Source organism: Asterias rubens, chromosome 7 (assembly GCF_902459465.1).
Source record: "Asterias rubens chromosome 7, eAstRub1.3, whole genome shotgun sequence".
NCBI classification, from domain to species: Eukaryota; Metazoa; Echinodermata; class Asteroidea; order Forcipulatida; family Asteriidae; genus Asterias; species Asterias rubens.
Window position 1 is genome coordinate 10,745,333 of NC_047068.1, and position 20,357 is coordinate 10,765,689.

Here is a 20,357-nt window from a genome sequence, read left to right on the forward strand (position 1 = left end):
CAAATCTAGCTTTAGGCCAAACAGACCCTCTGCTCTGATTAAGGGCGAGATAACATGTATCCATCGCCATGACAACATGGGGCAATTTCCTTGAGAGGGACAGGATGAATGTCACCTAGCGATTCCATGTGGAGAATTACGACATTTTTAGACATAATGACGACAGCGAAAGAGGCGTCAGTGATACAATCCCAGACTGGTCCCCTGACGGTAACCGAGACCCCAATGCTCAATATCAGGGAATCATATAGGATGAAGGAAGTAAACTGATATTGAGCGCGACCTCTCAGTGACTTTAGAATGAGTGCGAAATGGAGGCTAGGCTCCAGACATTGATCCACAGCATACGTGAGTTGGGCAGACCATGTATTTTTACACGCAGCCTATTAAGCCATAACACTTTGCTGAATCAGTTTCGGTTCTGTAAAAGTTAACTTATTTCTTTGTGTCTTTTTATTTTTGCATTTATAGAAATAAAATAAACGTTTGAGCTAACAGTTGTCGACACACACCACCTAGTCCAATTTTCTTCGTTCAGCCCAAAAACTATTTAAGATTTACCCAGGAAGTTGTCCTTTTTTTATCACATGGTAATAATAATCATGCACTTCCGCTTATTGAATCCATGTCCAGTTTATTGCCTTTTGTCTGAGTGTTTTGCTTGAAATTTTAAGAAGGGCCAACAAAAAAATGAAAAGAGGACAACCCTACAATAACATCTAATATTGAAACTGACGTTTTATGCACTTCCATCAAAGGCATGCATTTTATAGGAAGGTTGTTGGCTTTTGAAGAGGTGCTCCAAGGTAAAATTCCTTTTCTGTAATGCACTCAGTTTCCAACAGAAAGAGTCCAGATAAAAGTGTGGGAAGATGACAAGTCTCTAACCTCGCAAAAAAAATGATGCAAAATGCTATTATTATTTGACACTCTTTCAGAGCGAAATTTGACACATGATGTCTTTGGATATCAACAACTAGGTCTGTATACATCCATAGAAAATTGTTTTAATTGAAGGTCCAGTTAAATGCAGTTTTGCTGGAATATCATCAAAATTCAGGAATTGTAACTTGAACAAAAAATTGCATACATAAAAAGTCAACAAAAATATTTGAAATGTACATTTTGTTGGATGTTTTGGATGCTGACAAAATTCGCACTTGGTATGTATCATATAAAATGGCATTTTATAACAATGTGAGGTTACAAATTCACCACGCAACATTATCTGTTGAAAAGTGAGTGTACACTGAAATTGACCTTAGAGCCCTCTCTTTAAAATAAAAAATAAAAAACCCATTTCTGCACCGATCCGCTGAGCTCCAGTTGAGTAAATCAGAGCAGTTGTATGCACACAAAAAAACGTCTAAGAATATTACCTCGGAATCGATGCGGTGTGGGCACAGGAAGCTTTGTTAACGTTCAGCTGGTAATTCTGTGTAAACATGCATGTAAAATCTGCCAGCTTTGCTGGAGATCGAGGGCTTCAATTCCTCAGGGCTATCTAGCCATAGTGAACACCGACCTGCACAAGGGTGTTTGCCTTTGAATATTAGGATCTAGTAGGGGTTGGAAAGGGGAGATGAGTTCTAGAAATGAGATACGGAGCGCGAATTGTAATAGTATATCAACGTTAGCAGTCACAGGTATCAACCGTGCATACAGAACTGTATGCATAATTCACCCCTGCATCTACAACCTGCCGTTGAACATTCCTAGTGCAAAAATATCCAATCTGACATCCGGACAACACTGGCCGCCGGAAATGATTTCATCGAATGACTGTTGGCGAGTTGTGTCAATGCTTTGTTATTTAATTGAGTGCTTTTGACATCCGAATTGCCTAACAAGAACAGAGAAAAGGCAGAAGATGTTTTTTGAAGTCGTGTCGATCTTCAACATGACAGTTTTCATTAACTGAAAATGAAAGGTGTTTTCCAAACCTTGGATTATGCTCTGACTCGAGCTCCAGGCTCTGTTTGATGTTGGAAACAATGTGCCAAATGTACACTGCTCAATACAAGGTTTTGAAAAGGCCCCAAGTTAATGCATTCATCACAAGATTGCCACCTATTAAAAATTAACATCCATTACAAATCAACAAAAATTAACATCTATTAACCCGTTCATGCACCATAGTTAAGTGGTAAATTGATCATGTAAACACATTAAGTTTTTTATTTGTTTTGCGCAAATGTCGACCTCCCCCAAAACAGGTCAGAATAGCACCCTCAAGAGTCCTCTTATCCATTCTGAAAACTGTGTTGCTGTGCGGTCTTTATTTTTTGTTTTCCAACTTTTTTTCTGGTGGGATTTGAACCGGTCGATAGTGACTGGTAAATGAAAGAGTTGCAAGCTGCTGTACTTCTAACTCGGTAAGTTTTATATTGCCATAAATCTTAAGAGTGATGACCGAATGTAATGCGCGAAGGAAACAAACTCACGCATTTAAGAGGTCCCCATGCTCTAATACACATAACAGTTGCATAGTCTACACATTAACATAAACCAAGTAGTTTCCGTTGATATAGAGTTGAAATATTTATCATCGAGAACAGGGTCTCAGGCATCTCAATCAACCCAAGACGATTGTCTTCACAAGGGGGATAGAGAGTAAACAAATGACAAACTTGTGTATACACACAATACAAGCTTACAGACAGTTTCCCCCCAATGAAAGCCCATTCAATCAAGAGGGCACATGATTAAGGGGCGGGGGGGGGGGAGGGGGGAGTAGAAAACGTCAAGGCTAAGCTTGCGATATGAAGACAGAGAGGCTTGATGATCAATTTTGCAACGCCAGTGGAGAGCTCAAGAATACACATGTTTGCTTGGCTCACATATACCTGAGTGGGAAAAAAGGGGGCGACATGTGGGATTGCCTTTATGCGATAATGGATATTGGAAACCCATTTGTAGTAGTCATTAAAGAAATGACAATCCACGCTTCCTTTAATAACTTCTGTGAGTTTGAAAGTTAGTTGGCAATCATTTTTGCAAATGTCTCACTGCGGTCATCTGTAGCGTTCCCCTTTAGAGGTTCAACACATGATGACTTCATGACAGTATCCTCGTTCGTAAGTGTGATGTTATTCCACTGTAAGCCAAGCCCACTTCACACAAACATGCAGTCTCCACTGATTACTGGAAGCCCATAGGAGTTTCTTTGATGATTTATGCAAGAAAGCTTTAATTGGAACTTGGACAGTTCAGATGCTTCACAGCATTAAAAATAATTCTTTGCGGAAAACAAAGCAAGACACGCTTTTAAAACAACATAATCTACCTGGCAAGTAGATACACACATGGTGTTACCACAAACGAAATATACATTGATACCTCACCACGCAATGCCTCAAATCCCATATAAATATTACCTATTCCATATCTCTTGCCTTCACCTGCCAAAATGGAATAGTCAAAATGTTCCTTTCGTAAATAGAAAATAATAAACAAACAATTGTATGTTGTCATTGAAGATAACAACCAGACACCGAATCCCCTCGGGGCTATTCCGGTTTGGTTCTTAAAGGAACATTACAGAATTGGCGTTTGCTAACAAAACAGTTGCTGGCAGTTTATTTAATCCACCATACTTATTAGCTGACAAACCTGTAGAAGTTTTTTACAGATTATTATTATTTTAGAAAGATATTTCAAGGGATGTTTTCCACTAAGATGGCTTTTTCCACTAAGATGGATTATTTACTGATATCTCTAGTGAGCTTATTTAAGACATATGGTTTAAAGTCACAAAGTGAAGTGGCATACTAAGTGGTATATCTATACTAAAAGCATGGTATAAATATAACCAAAACATGCCAAGCATGACAAATTAAAAATAGTCATCGAATTTGCAAGAGAATAATAAAAGAACACCCTTTTTGCATTTCTTTGTGTGCTTTCAATAGTAAAAGGCTTCAGTTGAAGCCTTTTATTATTTGAGTGAGACCTCTTTCTAAAAAAAACCTGTGTTACTTCAGAGGGAGCTGATTCTCACAATGTTTTATACTATCAACAGGCCTGATACTTCACGGAGGCAACAAAGGAGATTGCCTCCGTGGCACCTGGTCATTGCCTTGGTGCCCTTGAAATGCTCCAGTACAAATTTGCAATTTCATCAGAGTGCCCTCTGCCAAGAAGAAAATGCCTTGGTGCTCTTGCCCTTTCAAAAACGAAGCACACAGGCCTGAACAGCTCTCCATTGCTTGGTACCAAGTAAGTTTTTATGTTAACAATTATTTTGAGTAATTACCTATAGTGTCTGGTGCCTTTAATATATGTAGGAGTGTTGTAGTTGTGTTTTTTTATGGTATCAAAGAGATAACACTACAACAGAGAGTGACCAAGGACAACCAGTGACAGTTTGGTATTAAAATGATAAACGTGCGAGAAAGACAATCAAAAACTGATCTCAATGAAATTGCTTTGAGTGGGATTTAAAGATCAAGCGGTTGGGAGTGGTGGAAAAAAATGTAAAAAAATATGTTGATTTTGTTTTCCTAAGTTCATTTGAGCACATGTGTTTATCATCTTCTTATAATTGTGCAGTATTTTGTAAAGGAAAAAAAAACGGAAAAAAAACAAAAAAACGAACTGTGAACTTTGATTGTGTTTGAAGATTAAGTGATTCCTGTTTCCGAAGAAGAAAAAACACTACAAGGATGAAAATTTATAGTTTGCTCTTTTTTATTTTATTTTTAAGGAAGTTCATTTTAGCACATGAGTTGATAATCTTTGTGCAGTGTTGGAAGAAGAAAAAAACTCCAAATGAACTGTAAACTTTTCAAATGAGCTGTCGTGATTCTGATTTTTTGCTATATCTCACAGACCCCCCCCCCCAATTTCTCAACTCATAAAAATGATAACCTTTTTGACAAAAGTGCAATAGAGTTGACTCTGATTATCCGGGAGGTATTACTGATGTATCTCGGGCGCATGAGAATCACTGCAATGTCAGCGATACAGTCTGTTATGAAGGCAAACAAACAGTGAGTTATCCACGCACACGATTAAGGACACCATATCCTGTAGATCTAGGTTTCATAATACAGACTCCGCTTCTTTCCATTAAAGGCACTGGCCAACACTATTGGTAATTACTCAAAATAACTGTTAACTAGCATAACAACTTACATGGTAACAAGCAACTGAGAGCTGTTGATAGTATAAAACATTGTGTGAACTGGCTTCCTCTGTGAAGTAACGTAGTTTTTGAGAACGAGGTAATTTCTCATCTCATAATAACAGAAACAATATGACTTCAGCTGAAGGCGGACAAAGTTGCGCGCAACAAGAGTGTTTTTTTTCTCATTATTCTCATGCAAATGCGAAGACCAAATTTTTACAGGTTTTTTATTTTATGAATTCATTTGGATACACTTAGTTAGGATATTGGTCTTTGACAACAGACCTTATGCACATGACGTCATTTCAGTAGGGCGCCCTCACCTGGAGGCACCTAGAGGTCAAAAGGAGGTTGTTCATTCGCCAAATCTGTGCGTTTCGATTGTTTCGTCACCATTTTTCCACTAAGATGGCTGCTGGATGACGTCATGCATATTACCAAACGTGTCCAGTGCCTTTAAAGGGTTTTGATACCCTTTATAGATCATGTTTTTGGTATGTCATTGTTTGTTTTTGTCGTTCTTATTGTCGGTGTAATTTCTTGATTACAAGTAATGGGGAGAGGTTGATAGTATAAAACATTGTGAGAATTGGCTCCCTCTGAAGTGCCATAGTTTTCGAGAAAGAAGTAATTTTCCATGAATTTGATTTCGAGACCTCAAGTTTAGAACATGAGGTCTCGAAATCAACCATCTAAACGCACACAACTTCGTGTGAGAAGGGTTATTTTTCTTTCATTATTATCTCGCAACTTCGATGACCAATTGAGCTCAAATTTTCACAGGTTTGTTGTTTTATGCATATGTTGAGATACACCAACTGTGAAGGCTAGTCTTTGACAATTACCAATAGTGTCCACTGCCTTTAATGTTTATAATAATTATGTAAAAAATACTGTACATCGTTTTGAGATTTTTTATGTAAGACGCTATATTAAAAATAAATTATTATTATTATTATTATTATTACATGAATCCCTACTCACTTTGAATGAAGGTGTATGTGATGTAATTTACCTGTAGAATTTTCAGCACCATTAGTTGTCAAGTTTTTTGGGGGAAAAAAGTGAAAACCACAACGTTTTCAGGAGAGTCATGTAAATACAGTGTACATGCTATACTTTTTGTGACATTTCTCATTTCTCAAAAACTATAGCACCTCAGTAATATTTTAAGGGAAGCTTTCTACCATCACTATCTTGAAACCGAGTAAGTTTAAAGTGAATCTGTGGACAATGTGTTTTGTGTCGTACAAAAAGTATCCAAACCCTTTAAAAACGCAAGCCTCTGTTACAAAAAACTGCAATCTACTGTTACACGACATGGCGGCACAATAGAAACTGAATTCGTTTTTTCTATACTATTATTACACAGCCTTGTATCTGCCTTTAAATAACAAAATTCGTTTCTGCTCTCAGTCCTGCATTTTTATTGTATCTGTTCTGATGAAGAAAGCTCTCTTCCCTTTTGAGAGCAGCCCGGGAACAAATTAGCTACAATAAAAACACCGACCTCTCACAGAAATTCATTAAGCGTGGGCCACCTCACGGGTATCGCAAGACAATAATGGCGGAGCGGAGGGAAAAGACGTAGGAGTCCAATGAGAGAGAGAGAGAGAGAGAGAGAGAGAGAGAGAGAGAGAGAGAGAGAGAGAGAGAGAGAGAGAGAGAGAGAGAGAGAGAGAGAGAAAGAGAGAGAGAGAGAGAGAGAGATCAAGAACGTCTTCTTTATGAAACATGCTTGATATTGTCACAGAATTAACCCCAGGGGGTTTGGTTTTGATATTGAGGTGAAACAGAAACTCAATAACTATAAGAAAGACTCTACTGCGGCAATATTACAATTCTAAGTAGGTCAATAAAACTAAAATTTAACTCTGTCTTTTATTTCAATTTTAAAACAATGTTAGAAGGATAACTTAGTTTGACTGTGTGAGCATCCTGCGTATATTCAAGACCAAGTCGGTTCCAAACAAAATTGAGTTTTACATGTGTGCGATTTGGTTTCTTCAAACACTTTAGTTTTTAACGAAGGTTATTATGGCTGTAAACATTATATTGTCTTGTTGGGAAAGTAAACATTAGCCATGAAATAATTAAATGACAGTAAAATAAATCTAATAAATCCACAGAGCAGTTTACTTCAATTTCCTGGGTTGCTTAAGAATTTTGCCCGACTGAGGTTCATATTTTCATTAAACATGTGTGTTGGGCAGGATTGGCAAATGGGGTTTCCCAAAATGTAGCATCCTTGTCCCAAGTTGTATTTTTGTTTCCATGTTAATTTTAACAAAATATTTGTGTTAGATAACATTTGAAATGGTATTTATAACAAATGGCTATGAGTATTGTCATGTTTCAAGAATTGTGTACTGGTAGAATTTAAACAGATTTTATACCAGAAATAAACAAAGTTTAAATATATGATAAAAATTGGTTCTTCACTTGGTATATTTTTGAGTCTCCGCTAACTTAAAAAAAATATTTAAAATTACGCCAAAAAGTATCCAGCTCCATCTTCTCTTTGATTACAAAAAAACAAAAAACTGACTTATATTGGAGCAAATATCCGTCATTAGAGAGGTTATTTTTTGTTTTACCTTAATGTCAGTGAACCATAAATCTGTTTAATTTGAGCTATCAGCAGACCATTAAGAGTGAATCTTTAAATATCCTCTACTGCACCAGAACAAAATAATCCCTGCTTTGCAAGTCAGATATAAATCAAGAAAAAGTAGACTCCCGATATTGAAGTGCATCATTTATCAGGTTTGCTCGAGTCTTATTGAGTCTTATTGGGTCTTATTTTTTCAGTTCTAAGCTTAATTTATTCCGACAACAGTCTTTATTTAAGAATTAATACAAAGTCTGATACATGCTTCAGCAATAAGCTAGCGGGGAAAAAATACACTGAAAGCCGCAGTCAAATCATGAAAAATGCACAATTTATTTACTAAATATAAGAATTTCCAGAAATCTAATTCCATGTTTAATTAGAGAGCATGCTTCCACATCCACATGCATGCCAGTGCTACATCACGGAGGCAACGTAGGTGATTGCCTCCATGTCCGGTGGTCATCACCTTGGTGCCCCTGCCCTTTCACAAACGAAGCATACAGGAATTTGTTATAAAAAACACCCAAAGAAACAACTAAAACAAAGACATCCGTAAAACCTCCTACACTAACGTCTTGAATAGCCCTTCCAGAATTGAATGATTGATATTTATCTAGACCATGCTCAAGGAAACGAGAATCTCAACGAACACTCTCCTCACCCAGCCCCGTCCTCTCCCGCCCCTTCACCCTCATATATTGAATTCACAAATGTCAGAAGCTCGTAAAATGAGCCTTATATGTATCTGGACTGAGGGATTGGGACAATCAATATAAAGCAGTAATAAACTAGTCTCAAGCCCCGCTTCCTAATATTATGGCATATAAATTGAATACCTGCCGTTATAACCGTCTGTCAATTCCAATGCTACTCAATATCAATGGAGAGGAAAATATGTTTCAAAACATGACATATTGGTGATCAGTCTTCCACTGAAGAAGAGAGGAGCAATTTGCAGCGACGACGAGTTTTGTCCTTGTAGCAATTCTCAGAGGAATCCTTTAAAACATTCCGCGTCTTTCTTGGGAGTTGTATATTTCTACCTAAAGAAAACTACGTTGGTATTTTAACCATTAGAGACCATGAGTTACGAGAAGCTTGTCCTAAAATGTCTGATTATGCTTTAAGGAGCGGAAGTGAATGACTTCTGCAAAAGAAAAAAATTGCACTCAAAAGGTTGACGTACAAGTCTCAACCTTATAGACCGTTTCCATTTTAACATTCCATCCACTACTTTAACAATAGAAAGGAAAAAAAAAAACCTGATTTCCAAACATCTCCTTGACAATTTTATCAACAGTAAGAGTTGAATTAAGAAGAAAAAAATTACCTGGGCAGGATTTGAACCTACACCGGGCCTTGAACATGTGACCTGCGGATTAATATGCTAGCGTTCTAATGTTGGCTCAACCAACTGAGCTATCTATCCCTAATGTTGCCGGTCTATCTATTTCAACCATATCTATTAATATCAAAATAAATATTCTTTATCCCCGCTGCAAATTTAACATCTCTGATATCCCTGCAGTACCCGCTGCCAAAACATAGGATTCGAACTGCCTCTAGCTACCGGGCAATCTCGGTAGTCTACTTGGTAAGACATCTGCTCTAGAATTGCAAGGGTCGTGGGTTCGAATCCCACCCGAGTAACATGCCTGTGATATTTTTTTCACAGGACTCGGGAAAAAACTGAGTACACAGTGCTAACACACATCGGTGTATGAGTAAAAACCAAAATTAATATTCTTTATCCCTGATGCAAATTTAACATCTCTCATATCTGTTTCGTCCATATCTTTTCACAGCGATGCCAAATACTGTAATGTTACCAAATAAAAATTCTCTTTAATTCTCATCAACTCCCACCTATCCACCACACCCCACAACCCACAACCCCCCCCCCCCCCCAATAAAAAAAAAAAACCCAAAACTGAAAAAAAACAAAAAACAGAAACAACCTACAACAATTATAGTTCCTTAACGCTTTTGAGTCCTTTTTACAATAAGACCTTGATTGGCGTTTTGCCTTCAAACCTACAGGTTCTGAACCCTCTCCTTGATCAAATCAAGCAGATGAGTTGTAAGAAAAGACCAACCACTTAAAACCATAAGTAGATTGTCAAGAGATGTAATCCAGTTTAGTGCACTTTCCACCATTTAGTGCTATAGAACAATACAAATATGGAGATCGAATTGTGTTATTTGATATGGTCACAATAACAGGCCTTTGATGTCATTCTTGAATGGGCACAGCAATTTTCCTCCGATAAGAGGCACTTCTATGAGGAAATCTTAAATTTGTATTGGATCTTTGCAAAGAGCACCAAAGCACCAGCACAGGGCACCTCGTGGGGGCCATGGGTATAATTTTGAGGCCTGCAATAGCTTTGACAACCTGGGGTGGATGTGTCTTGAGTGTTTTGAGTGCTGAGTTGAGCGTTAAATGAGTGCTCATAGAGTGTTTGCTGAGTGTCCATTGATTATTGGATGAGTGATTACTGAGCAGTGGGGTAAGTGTCGACAGAGTGTTCATGGGGTGTTCCAGCCACAGCAGGCTCAAGAAATGATACCCTAGTGTTTAATGAGAGCTCACAGAATATTGTACCAAGACGAAGTCGAGGTAAATTATCAAGAACCAGGCCTCGGCAGGTTTCTAAACCACTCCGATTCAACACACTTTGATTCCCATTCATAAATACCTTTTCGGTCAAAAACATCATCACTTTTTGGTCAAAAAGTAAAATAAATGCAAAAATTATAATTGTTAAATGATTTCTTTCAACACAACACCCCTCCAGCTATGAAATGGTAAAGCCCTCCGCTGCCCTCGGGTAAACAACTCCTTATAAGGAATGCTGTGCGCGTCGCGCGTATCGCATGTGAGGCACAACTCTCCCGGATGTTGCTCTCGACCAATAGGAATGAAGAAACTGTCTTATTAGAACAGGTGCAAGTTCGCATGTCACGCCCATGTTTCAACACTTTTTACTGGTCATAAACAAAGGTTTATACACACCCACGTGACGCGCTCTCCACCAATAGGAATAGCGAAACTGTCCGAGGTATTTATGAATGTTTATTTAATGAGAACACAACAAACATGTACATTTAGTTACCTGTTTATGTCTGTTGTGTTGTCTACACTTCAGCCCATTAACTAATTTTTTGCATTTATACCATAGGTCCTTATGGTTGGTAAGCAGTTTGCAACAGCTTACTCTGTTTATCTGCATGTTCACATTCACTGCATGTTCACAGAGTTAATCGGGTGTCGACCTAGAGTCAGTCAGTTTTCGACCCAGAGTTAACCGGGCCTCAACCACAGTTAATCGGGTGTCGACCCACAGCAAATCGGGTGTCGACCTTAAAGGGAAGGTACACGTTTGGTAATTATTCAAAACAAATATTAACTTAAAAACTGACTTGGTAACGAGCTATGGAGAGCTATTGATAGTACAAATCATTGTGGGAAACGACTCTCTCTGAAGTAGCGTAGTTTTTGAGAAAGAGGTCACTAGCTAGAAGTCTTTTATTCATATCTAAAAACATTCAAATTCGTCCAACAAGGGTGTTTTTTCTTTCATCATTTTCTCGCAACTTCGATGACCAATTGAGCCCACATTTTCACAGGCTTGTTATTTTATGGTTATGATGGGATACACCAAGAGAGAACACTAGTCTTTGGCAATTACCAAACGTGTACAGTGCCTTTAAGTTAATCTAATGTCCACCAAGTGTTCACCAAGTGTTCACCAAGTGTTATCTGTGTGCTTGTGCAGGAGAAGACAGCTATCATGCTTAAAAACAACCCTCCAGGAGTATCCCTTCAGGGTATTAAAAAATATCCAATCTATTGAACTCCTCTAAGGTAACAAAAACTACGGCCACCACTGTTCAATAATACAACACTACATCACGACTCCTCTGAACCTTTAGTGCGTTGAATTTTGATTAGTTTTTAAAATAAAAAACACATATGTCCATTCGCCCACAAGCCCTTACAAATTCTGATAGAGCTTTGTGCAACTGATCAGAACCAGTATTTATCCCACACGGTTTAAATTTAGAAAATAATGTCGTTACGCCGCAGGGCAGGCTGTAGTTTCTTATTAGGCAATTTCATTTTCCTGAATTCACATCAAAATGAGATGAATTTTTTTCTGCATTCTTCAATTGAAGATCTATACAGCCCAAACCATGTTTGTATGTTCTGTTTTATGGAGAAGAGGAATTCATGTTTTGAAATGTTCCTCGGGGGAAAAACCTGTGTTTATAAATTTGAGAGAAAAATAAATAAATATTTTTTGTGAACTGAATTGATTTCATTCCCTCTGTAACCCCTTTTGGGATATTTACTTTGAAGCAACTGTCTGTGAAGACCCTATTGCGTGATTATTTAGAATTAGATAATTTTGAGCTGTTTTGTACTTTATTTCGTTGTACTTTACATTGCATGTGTCTGAGGACCACAGGGAGAACAGTTCATTGACAAACGATGGGGCTACCCTGGTAAAAAAATTAATTATAATAGTAATTGATCAAGGAAACTAACAAAACTTTGACTTTTGAACCTATATCAATGAAGCATTTACATGAAAATGATACAAATTATATAGTTAAACGGTTGATACCCCCCCCCCCCAATTTTATTTTATTTTAAGTCTGTTAAAAACAAAATTTGTTTGTTTTCTCAAATAGGCAGAAACTGAATCATTAAGAGGGTTTTTCGTTTTAAAAACATAAAGCAACATGTCGATTACGGAGAGAACGAAACGCACAAAGTACAAAAATATCTTTTTATTCAAGAGGTGCTTTTTCACACCTTTAACAAACTGTCACCCCTTCTCTTCTAAAAACAAAAATCCTTTTTTACAAGTAAACAAAAAGCAAAATCCAACATCACGATTTTCAGAGAAGTGCGAGTCTTCATTTTTTTGTTTACATCAAGCTTTTGCACGAACCCCAAGATATAATGTAATCTTTTTTCCTTCTCTTCTTCTCACAAAGGGTATCAATTTATCTCTTCCTTTGAGAATTTCCTCCGGGCATCTTACAACGAACAGCTGCCAAATGGTTTTCTCCTGTTTCTTCTATTGTAATGCGATGAAGACATTTTTAGTTTAAGATTAGCGAAAACTAGATTGCTATTGATTGGGGGGGGGGGGGTCAAGAAAAAGAAGAACAAAAAATAACTTTTTGACAAAGCTTATCAGCTTAATAAACTCATGTTATCTTTTCAGCAAAGGATACCTGGCATCATATATATATATATATTACAATATATCAACAATGCCGCAGGGAACTGTTATGTTACAGGCCAAACACATACGAAAAAACCGAGATAAAAATCTTTGCCAAAGGCGGTTCAGGGTGACGAAAAAAAAACTACTCAAGGCAGTACAAATGAAATGAGTATAGGTTGCTTGGTTCATCTATAGAGCATATTGATTTCCAGATAAAACCTTCTCGTTAACTCTGTGGTAAAAGTTATGGTGTAATTTGTGAGGTTCAAGTATTATTTATTTATCTGTGTAGAAATAACGTTTTTTGTTTTTCTGTTTTTTAACTGAAAAACTTTGTAAAAGTGATGTGTATCAATCAATCATCCTGAGTAAGACTGTTACTCCCCCCCCCCCCCCCCGCCTTCACAGTCCAAAAGGATGCAGGCATGGGTGTCATCCACTAGGAGCCTGGCTGTGCATAAAGCAATTTTTTAAAAGAACATAATCTACCCAGCAAGTAGATATACACATGTATGGTTTTACCATACACCAAATTTACATACACACATCACCATGTAATGTCTCACGATGCCTCAAATCCCTAACAATTATATATAATCATAGTTAAGTGGGTGTCAAGGGCACTAGCGTCATGACCGGAGTTCGAACCCACACTCTGCTGCTGACAACACCAAAGCTTTTGTTTAAAAAAGTGAACTAGACAGCTCGGCAACGCCTCGATTACAGATGACAAGATCCACCATGCAATGCCTCAAATAATTATAGTTAAGTGCCTTGCTCAAGAGCACGAGCGTCTAAACCAGGATTCGAACCTACTCTCTGCTGCTGACAACACCAGAGCTTTGGTTTGGCACATGTTACATCTTAAATGACACAAACTCAATGCAATTCCCCGCAAAACCCTTATAATTATAGTTAAGTGCCTTGCTCAAGGGCACTAGCGTCATGACCAGGATTCGAACCCACTCTCTGCTGCTGACAGAGCTTGGGTTCGTTGAACTAGACCACTCGGCCATGCCATGATTACATCTTAAAGATGACAAGATCCTCCAAGCCAATCAATAGCATCTTTTAAAACCTGTCTAGACAACCGCAGACAAAATGTTTGTGAAGTATGAGCTCTTCAGAAAATCCAGGAAGACGGAGACTACACACAAAATCTATATTGGTATTCTCCTAGGAGCTTGATGAATGTAGGTGTTTCCATTTGGTCTGCTTCAAAGTCCCACTAGACGAATTTGGTAATCTCAAATAAATGTCAAAAGAATGTATGCATAGTATACATTTGTTGAAAGGGCAAGGCCATTTTTGTATTTTGCAAAGGGCAGTTCCATAGGCATATCTTAAAGTCTAAGGAAAACATTTGAAGGGGCACCAAGGCCTACGCCAAGGGCATCTAAGCCATGACCGTGGCCTACATGCACAATCCAGGACCGGTGTATTAGTGACTGCTTAGCCACATGAAATAAATGCATGTTAATCCGGAGGTCGGTAGTTCGAATCCCACTCTAGTAAATTTGTCTTTGTTCATGCCAAAATCAGATATAAATACAGTTAGACTTAATACACATTATCACTGCCTCATTTCCAGTGTATGCCCACTTCCTTTGGTTTTTGGAAAGTTAGATTGTTTTAGTACTACACAAATGTAGATATTATACAATAAAACAAACCTGTGCAAATTATATTTCAAAAAGTGGTAGCGTTTTTGAGATATCGCCAGAAGTCCAGAGCGGTTATGTCCATGCAAGAACAATAATCCATAATTGGAATACACAATCTGAGAAATGCTTTAGACAGTAACATTTCTCAGATTTAAAATTTTGGGGGATGAAAATTTTTCCATAACTACCTTGAAGTCAAATGATTCTCAAAATGCTTTATTCTATTGAAAGGTATATACTTCTAAACCAAGTAAGTTTTGATTGCCATTAATTTTAAGAGTAAATACCAAACGTTCACCTACCCTACAAATCAAACAGCGAAGATATACTAAAAGGTAATTGGTATGGCCGTGAGGCCATGCAAATTTGCTACAGCAAACAGCTCTGCCGCCGTGCAAACAAGAGCGAGTACATCCCATGATAAATGAGAAAAGACAAAAACGAATGGATACTGCAAATGTATCCTAATTCTTCTTTGCAAAATGGTTATCATCATTTTCTTCTGACAGGAAACAAAATGTTTTATGGAGGACTAAACTAACTTTCATACTGCTGGGATTGTATTTGAGGTCTTTTTCAAACTCTCTGCTGCTTTTAACCTAAAGGAACAGAGAATAGTGAAAAACCAATGCGGATTTTGCATTGCATCGATGCCAAAACAAAAATGAATAAAACGCTCATTGAGCGATAAACTCCAAATGCGAAATTATATTATTTATTTCCCATCAAATATGAACGTTCAGACAGAAACATTTGAAGGGATGTTTCTACCATCATCATCATTAGACCGTGTAAGTTTTATGTAATTTGTAAATCTGTGATCTTCACGTTTTTTGTTTCTTACCAATTCTGTAACGTTCCTTTAAAGTACCATTGGCTAAGAGGTCTATTTTCTTAATTATTTCATCAGACAAGAGTAATTTCTCAATTCATGGCGACTGCTTTCAAAAGAATTCTGCTTAAAACATGACCTGGGCCCAATTTCCTAGAGCTGCTAAGCACACAAATTTGCTTCCAGTAAAATTTATTCCTTGATAAAAATTTTCATTTGTTGCATGTTGCTTCTTACTGGTATTTACCTGTTGTTTGTTTATCCTGAAAATCACATGGAAATTTGGTTGGCATTCCTGTTTTTATCAAGGGAGAAATTTCATGCTAAGCAAATTTTTGTGCTTTGCTTAGCAGCTCTTTGAATATGGCCCCTGTACCAGAACTGCGCTATTTACAGTGCACTAATTCGGCAGTAAGCAGCACCATAAAATAGGGCCCTGGTTGAAACGGATAACATCATTTTCAATCATCACCAACCCTTGCCTTTAATCTCTGTCAATACGACAATTTAATTTTCAAGCGTTGCCCGTCTCTACATTTATGCCTGGCGTCAATAAATTAATCAAATTTGTCCATTTTGGAGGAAATCGATACAAAGTGACGTGTCAACATTTATCAGCGCTGCTAGCCTTTCTCATCTAACGATCTGACTAGCGTATCCAACAATGTATTGCAAAAAAGGGGGTTCTCGAAAGGCGATCACCAGGCAATATCAGGCCTCAAAATCACCCATGGCACCCACAGCAATCCACCGTATTTTCTGACTGCATGAGGGCGCTCAAAAAAATATTTGTAACCCTTCCGGGGGAATATTCATTCATACAAAAAACAGTTATAAAGACTGGAACGCAGACATCATATCCATCACGAACAATAAGACTTTTAAAGGAGCCGTTATAACTCAACTAAAAGGCAACTAAAAACTACGGCGCACAGAACGCCAGTGATAAAACTGTGAGGACAAGTCACTTCCCCTACAAGGGCCCTGTGCTTTTTAGATTTTCCTTATTGAATAGAGGCTGTGCCCCATCACAAGCGAAGTTCAAAGACTGCAATAAACCTTTATCATGCTGCCTCCATCTTGGTCATGTACCTTGTATCAAATAACAATAAGGAATGCTAATAACCATTTTGCAAATAGAAACCAGACTATTTTGTTCTTCCAGCCTCGGTTTGTTTCATAGAGTTATATATAAGAACTAGAGGGCGCACGGGTGGGTGATGCTTCTTGCACAAAGGTGACCGGACCGCAAGGAGACACGCGCCCGCCATTACGCGCGTTGAATATGAAACACACCTTGGAGTTTGTGTTTATGGAACGCTACGCGATGCTGTTTTGTTCAACTTACAAAATGGCCGCACAAACACAGGCTGTGGGATGTCAGTTTTGTCAACTTAGAATACGGCCGGAGCGCGTATATAGGCCAGTGCGCCCTCTAGTTTTTATATATAACTCTATGGTTTGTTTACATTGAAATCATTGATAAAGGTCTATATGGCTCAAGTCTGATACTTCTTGCAACCACAGGGTACATGCTACACTTGTCCATGCTACATTTGTCCATGCCTTGGAGCAACCCCCTCCCCTACCCCCCATTTAGGAATATCATTGGAACTAGATATTAGTGCTTATACACTACGGTGTGCGTATCATGCTTCATTAGGGATCAGATAATGGAATCGTGTCGTTAGCCGTGAGTCATTCACGTGTCCCTAAAAGCATTAACGAAAAAACCCAACTCCAAACCGGATGTAAAATACAGGCATTTAAAGATATCTCAAAGCGATGGACACATTTGGTAATAGTTTTCAAAGACCAGTATTCTAACTTGGTGTTTCCCAACATATGCATAAAATAATCAATCTGAGAAAATTTTGACTCAATTGGTTATTAAAGTTGCAAGAGAATAATGAAAGAAGAAAAACACCCTTGTTGCACAAATTTGTTTGCTTTAAGATGCATAATAAAAGGCTTCAGAGTGAAGTCTTTCATTATTTGAGTGAGAAATAACCTCTTTCTAAAAAACTACCTTACTTCAGAGGGAGCCGTTTATCACAATGTTTTATACTATTCAACAGCTCTTCATTTCTCGTTACCAAGTAAATTTTTATGCTAACAACTATTTTAAGTAATTACCAATAGTTTCCAGTGCCTTTAAAGAACAAGATGAAGGGCAGAATGCTGTAAATCAATTGCCCCGGTTTGGTTTTGGTTAACAAGTAATAACCCCATTGATTCATCATCCCCCCGAATGGAGATTTTAATCTGCCAGTCTGTATTTCCGACATGCCCTCAAGATGCCCGAAGGATTTCTATTCCTTTCGATTTGTTGGCATGGGAAGCTGACTGAGAAAAACAATAATAATGGAAACTTTGATAGCGCCGGTATCCGCGGCAAGCAGCGCTCATGGTACTGCTCTATAAAAGAACAACCAACTAGCAATAAAAATAGCATAACATAATAAGAAAAATAAACTTAACAAAAATGCTTCTCTATGTAGATGAGATTTTTAACTATTCTTGAATATTTAAGTGAGTTAGAAAGTTTCACAGTTTCAGATAGGGAGTTCCAAAGTCTTGGTGAAAACTTCTCTCCCCCTATAGATGATTTGTCGTTTTTTTCCTGAAGAAGTTTTTTCACTTCTTTTTCTTAGTGTTCATTCAAATCTAAACAGTTATAAATATGATATAGGGTCTGACTCTTTTATACTAAGCCAAGTATGATTTTTGGCTTTCACAAAATGCCCTGGTGGGCTTTTGACGGATACAAATAATAATATAATAATAATAATAATAACAAATACAAATCTTGACGATTTCAATAGCTGTTCCGACCACTACGTCGGAACAGCTAATAATAATAATCTGTTAAAGGTACCATAGTCCACAGGTTCTTTACATATATTACTTTATAAATGTAAGATTTCAATTATGCCAGCTTGCTTATAATTCTGGTACCCAAAGAATGCTTGGAAGTGCCTTGCACTAGAAACACCAGGCCTACAGATATCTATGAAGAGAAGACGTTGAAAGACTTTAAATAAGTGATGTGGCAGTAAAGATCCCAAGTTGGGAAAACCTATACACAACCAGGTACAAACTGAGAAGCAATCCACATGCAAGACGCAGGGTCAAGTGGGGTCACATTTTATGTACAGCGTGTTAAGTTTATTCAGACGATGTATGGGTTGTCAATTTCCAATGTTTGGTACAGGAGTTATGAATTTTTCAAATGTGCAATAATATTTCACACCGATCGTGGTCTGAAGCAGGATTCAAACAAAGGTCCACTGAAGTGAAAGACGGGGAAGGAAATCACTCGAAGCCAAGTTGCAGAAATGTAGAATCTCAGCGCTGCCAAAAAAGCCCCTGGTTTTCCAGGTTTCTAGATTGCGTCATTCAGTGTCATAGCAACACAAAAACCTTGAGACTACAAGATCAGTGACTGGTTCAAGCACAACAGCGAGTACGTCATTGCGTGGTCCAATGAAGTCACTCATGCATGCAAATACTTTATGCAGACTGACCCTTCAACAAATGCCGTCCATGACATCAACAACTTTCACAACAAAAAATCTGAATTTCTACTTCTTTCAATCGTAGAGCGGCTTTCAACTTTAAAAACCTTTGTTACCAACAAAAAGTTCTAAATGGAAAGAAAATCAAACAGAGATGATTGAGCAAAACGTACCGCAAATGACTCTGCCAGGATTGAGATTGGATGATTGTGAACATTCCTGTAAAAACGGTGTGCTTATAATTTGTAAAACTTATGCAGTCTCCTGACAATGACAAAAGACAAAGTCTCCCAAACATCCGATACTACTCCATGGTAGTAGAATATAGAAAGACAGTTTTCTAAAGAACAAACTCTACCTGGCAAGTAGATACACACATGGTGTTACCGCAAACCAAATATATATATTGATACCTCATCATGCAATGCCTCAAACCTCATCATGCAATGCCTCAAATCATACAAAACTTGTGCAAAATATCATTTTAAAAAGTCTGAGCCAATGAGTGTTTTAACGTTTAATTTTTGAACGAGACACAGCACCTTCTAGATGTTACCATTCAAGATAATTACAGACGCAGTGCATCACCAGAAATACAAAACAACAAGTTTGGACATGATGTGGACTATTTCTCACTCCTTTTGGTGACGACTTTACTTCTTTTCTAAACAGTTCGAAGGCTCAAGGAGATTTTTACAAAATCCTGAAATCAAGAAAAATCCAGGAAAACCACAAGCCTGCTTTGCTTCCTTTGGGTTAGCTGGAGAAGTGTTTCATTCTGTTTCACCAAACTAATGTAATTTATTTGATGCAGAACTTAATTAGAAGAACTTATGCATGTCGAAAATTAAGATCAAATTATTTTTGTCCAACTGAGACGATTTATAAAAGAGTCTCATCACATCAATTGAGGCATCTGTTTCCCATTTAATCTTTAAATTGTGAAGCCAGGAGCACGCCCTGAATGTGTTATTTCCCTTAGCATTTGCAATGTAACTCACATGAATAAATTAGATCTGCTCCCCTCCAGTTATTGAAGGAAAAATAGGAAAAAACTACCTACACTATTAGGAAACACTCCCTTAAGGCCCAGTAACGAAAATCCAATTTGCGAAAACCGATTTAACCATTTGTCCGATGACCTTGATCATAGGCAATTACTCTCCCTCCATTTTGTTTTGCTCACGGTGACGTCAATCGAGATGAAGGGGGAAAACAAAGTCAACTATTTTCCTCACAAATGAGAGCGCTACTGCATCACTTAATCTTGCCACTGGGGGATAGATGAGACTAGCAGAAATTCAGAACGAAAAAGGTTAAAGACTTTTTAAAAGTAATCATTCTCTAAGACAAGAGTT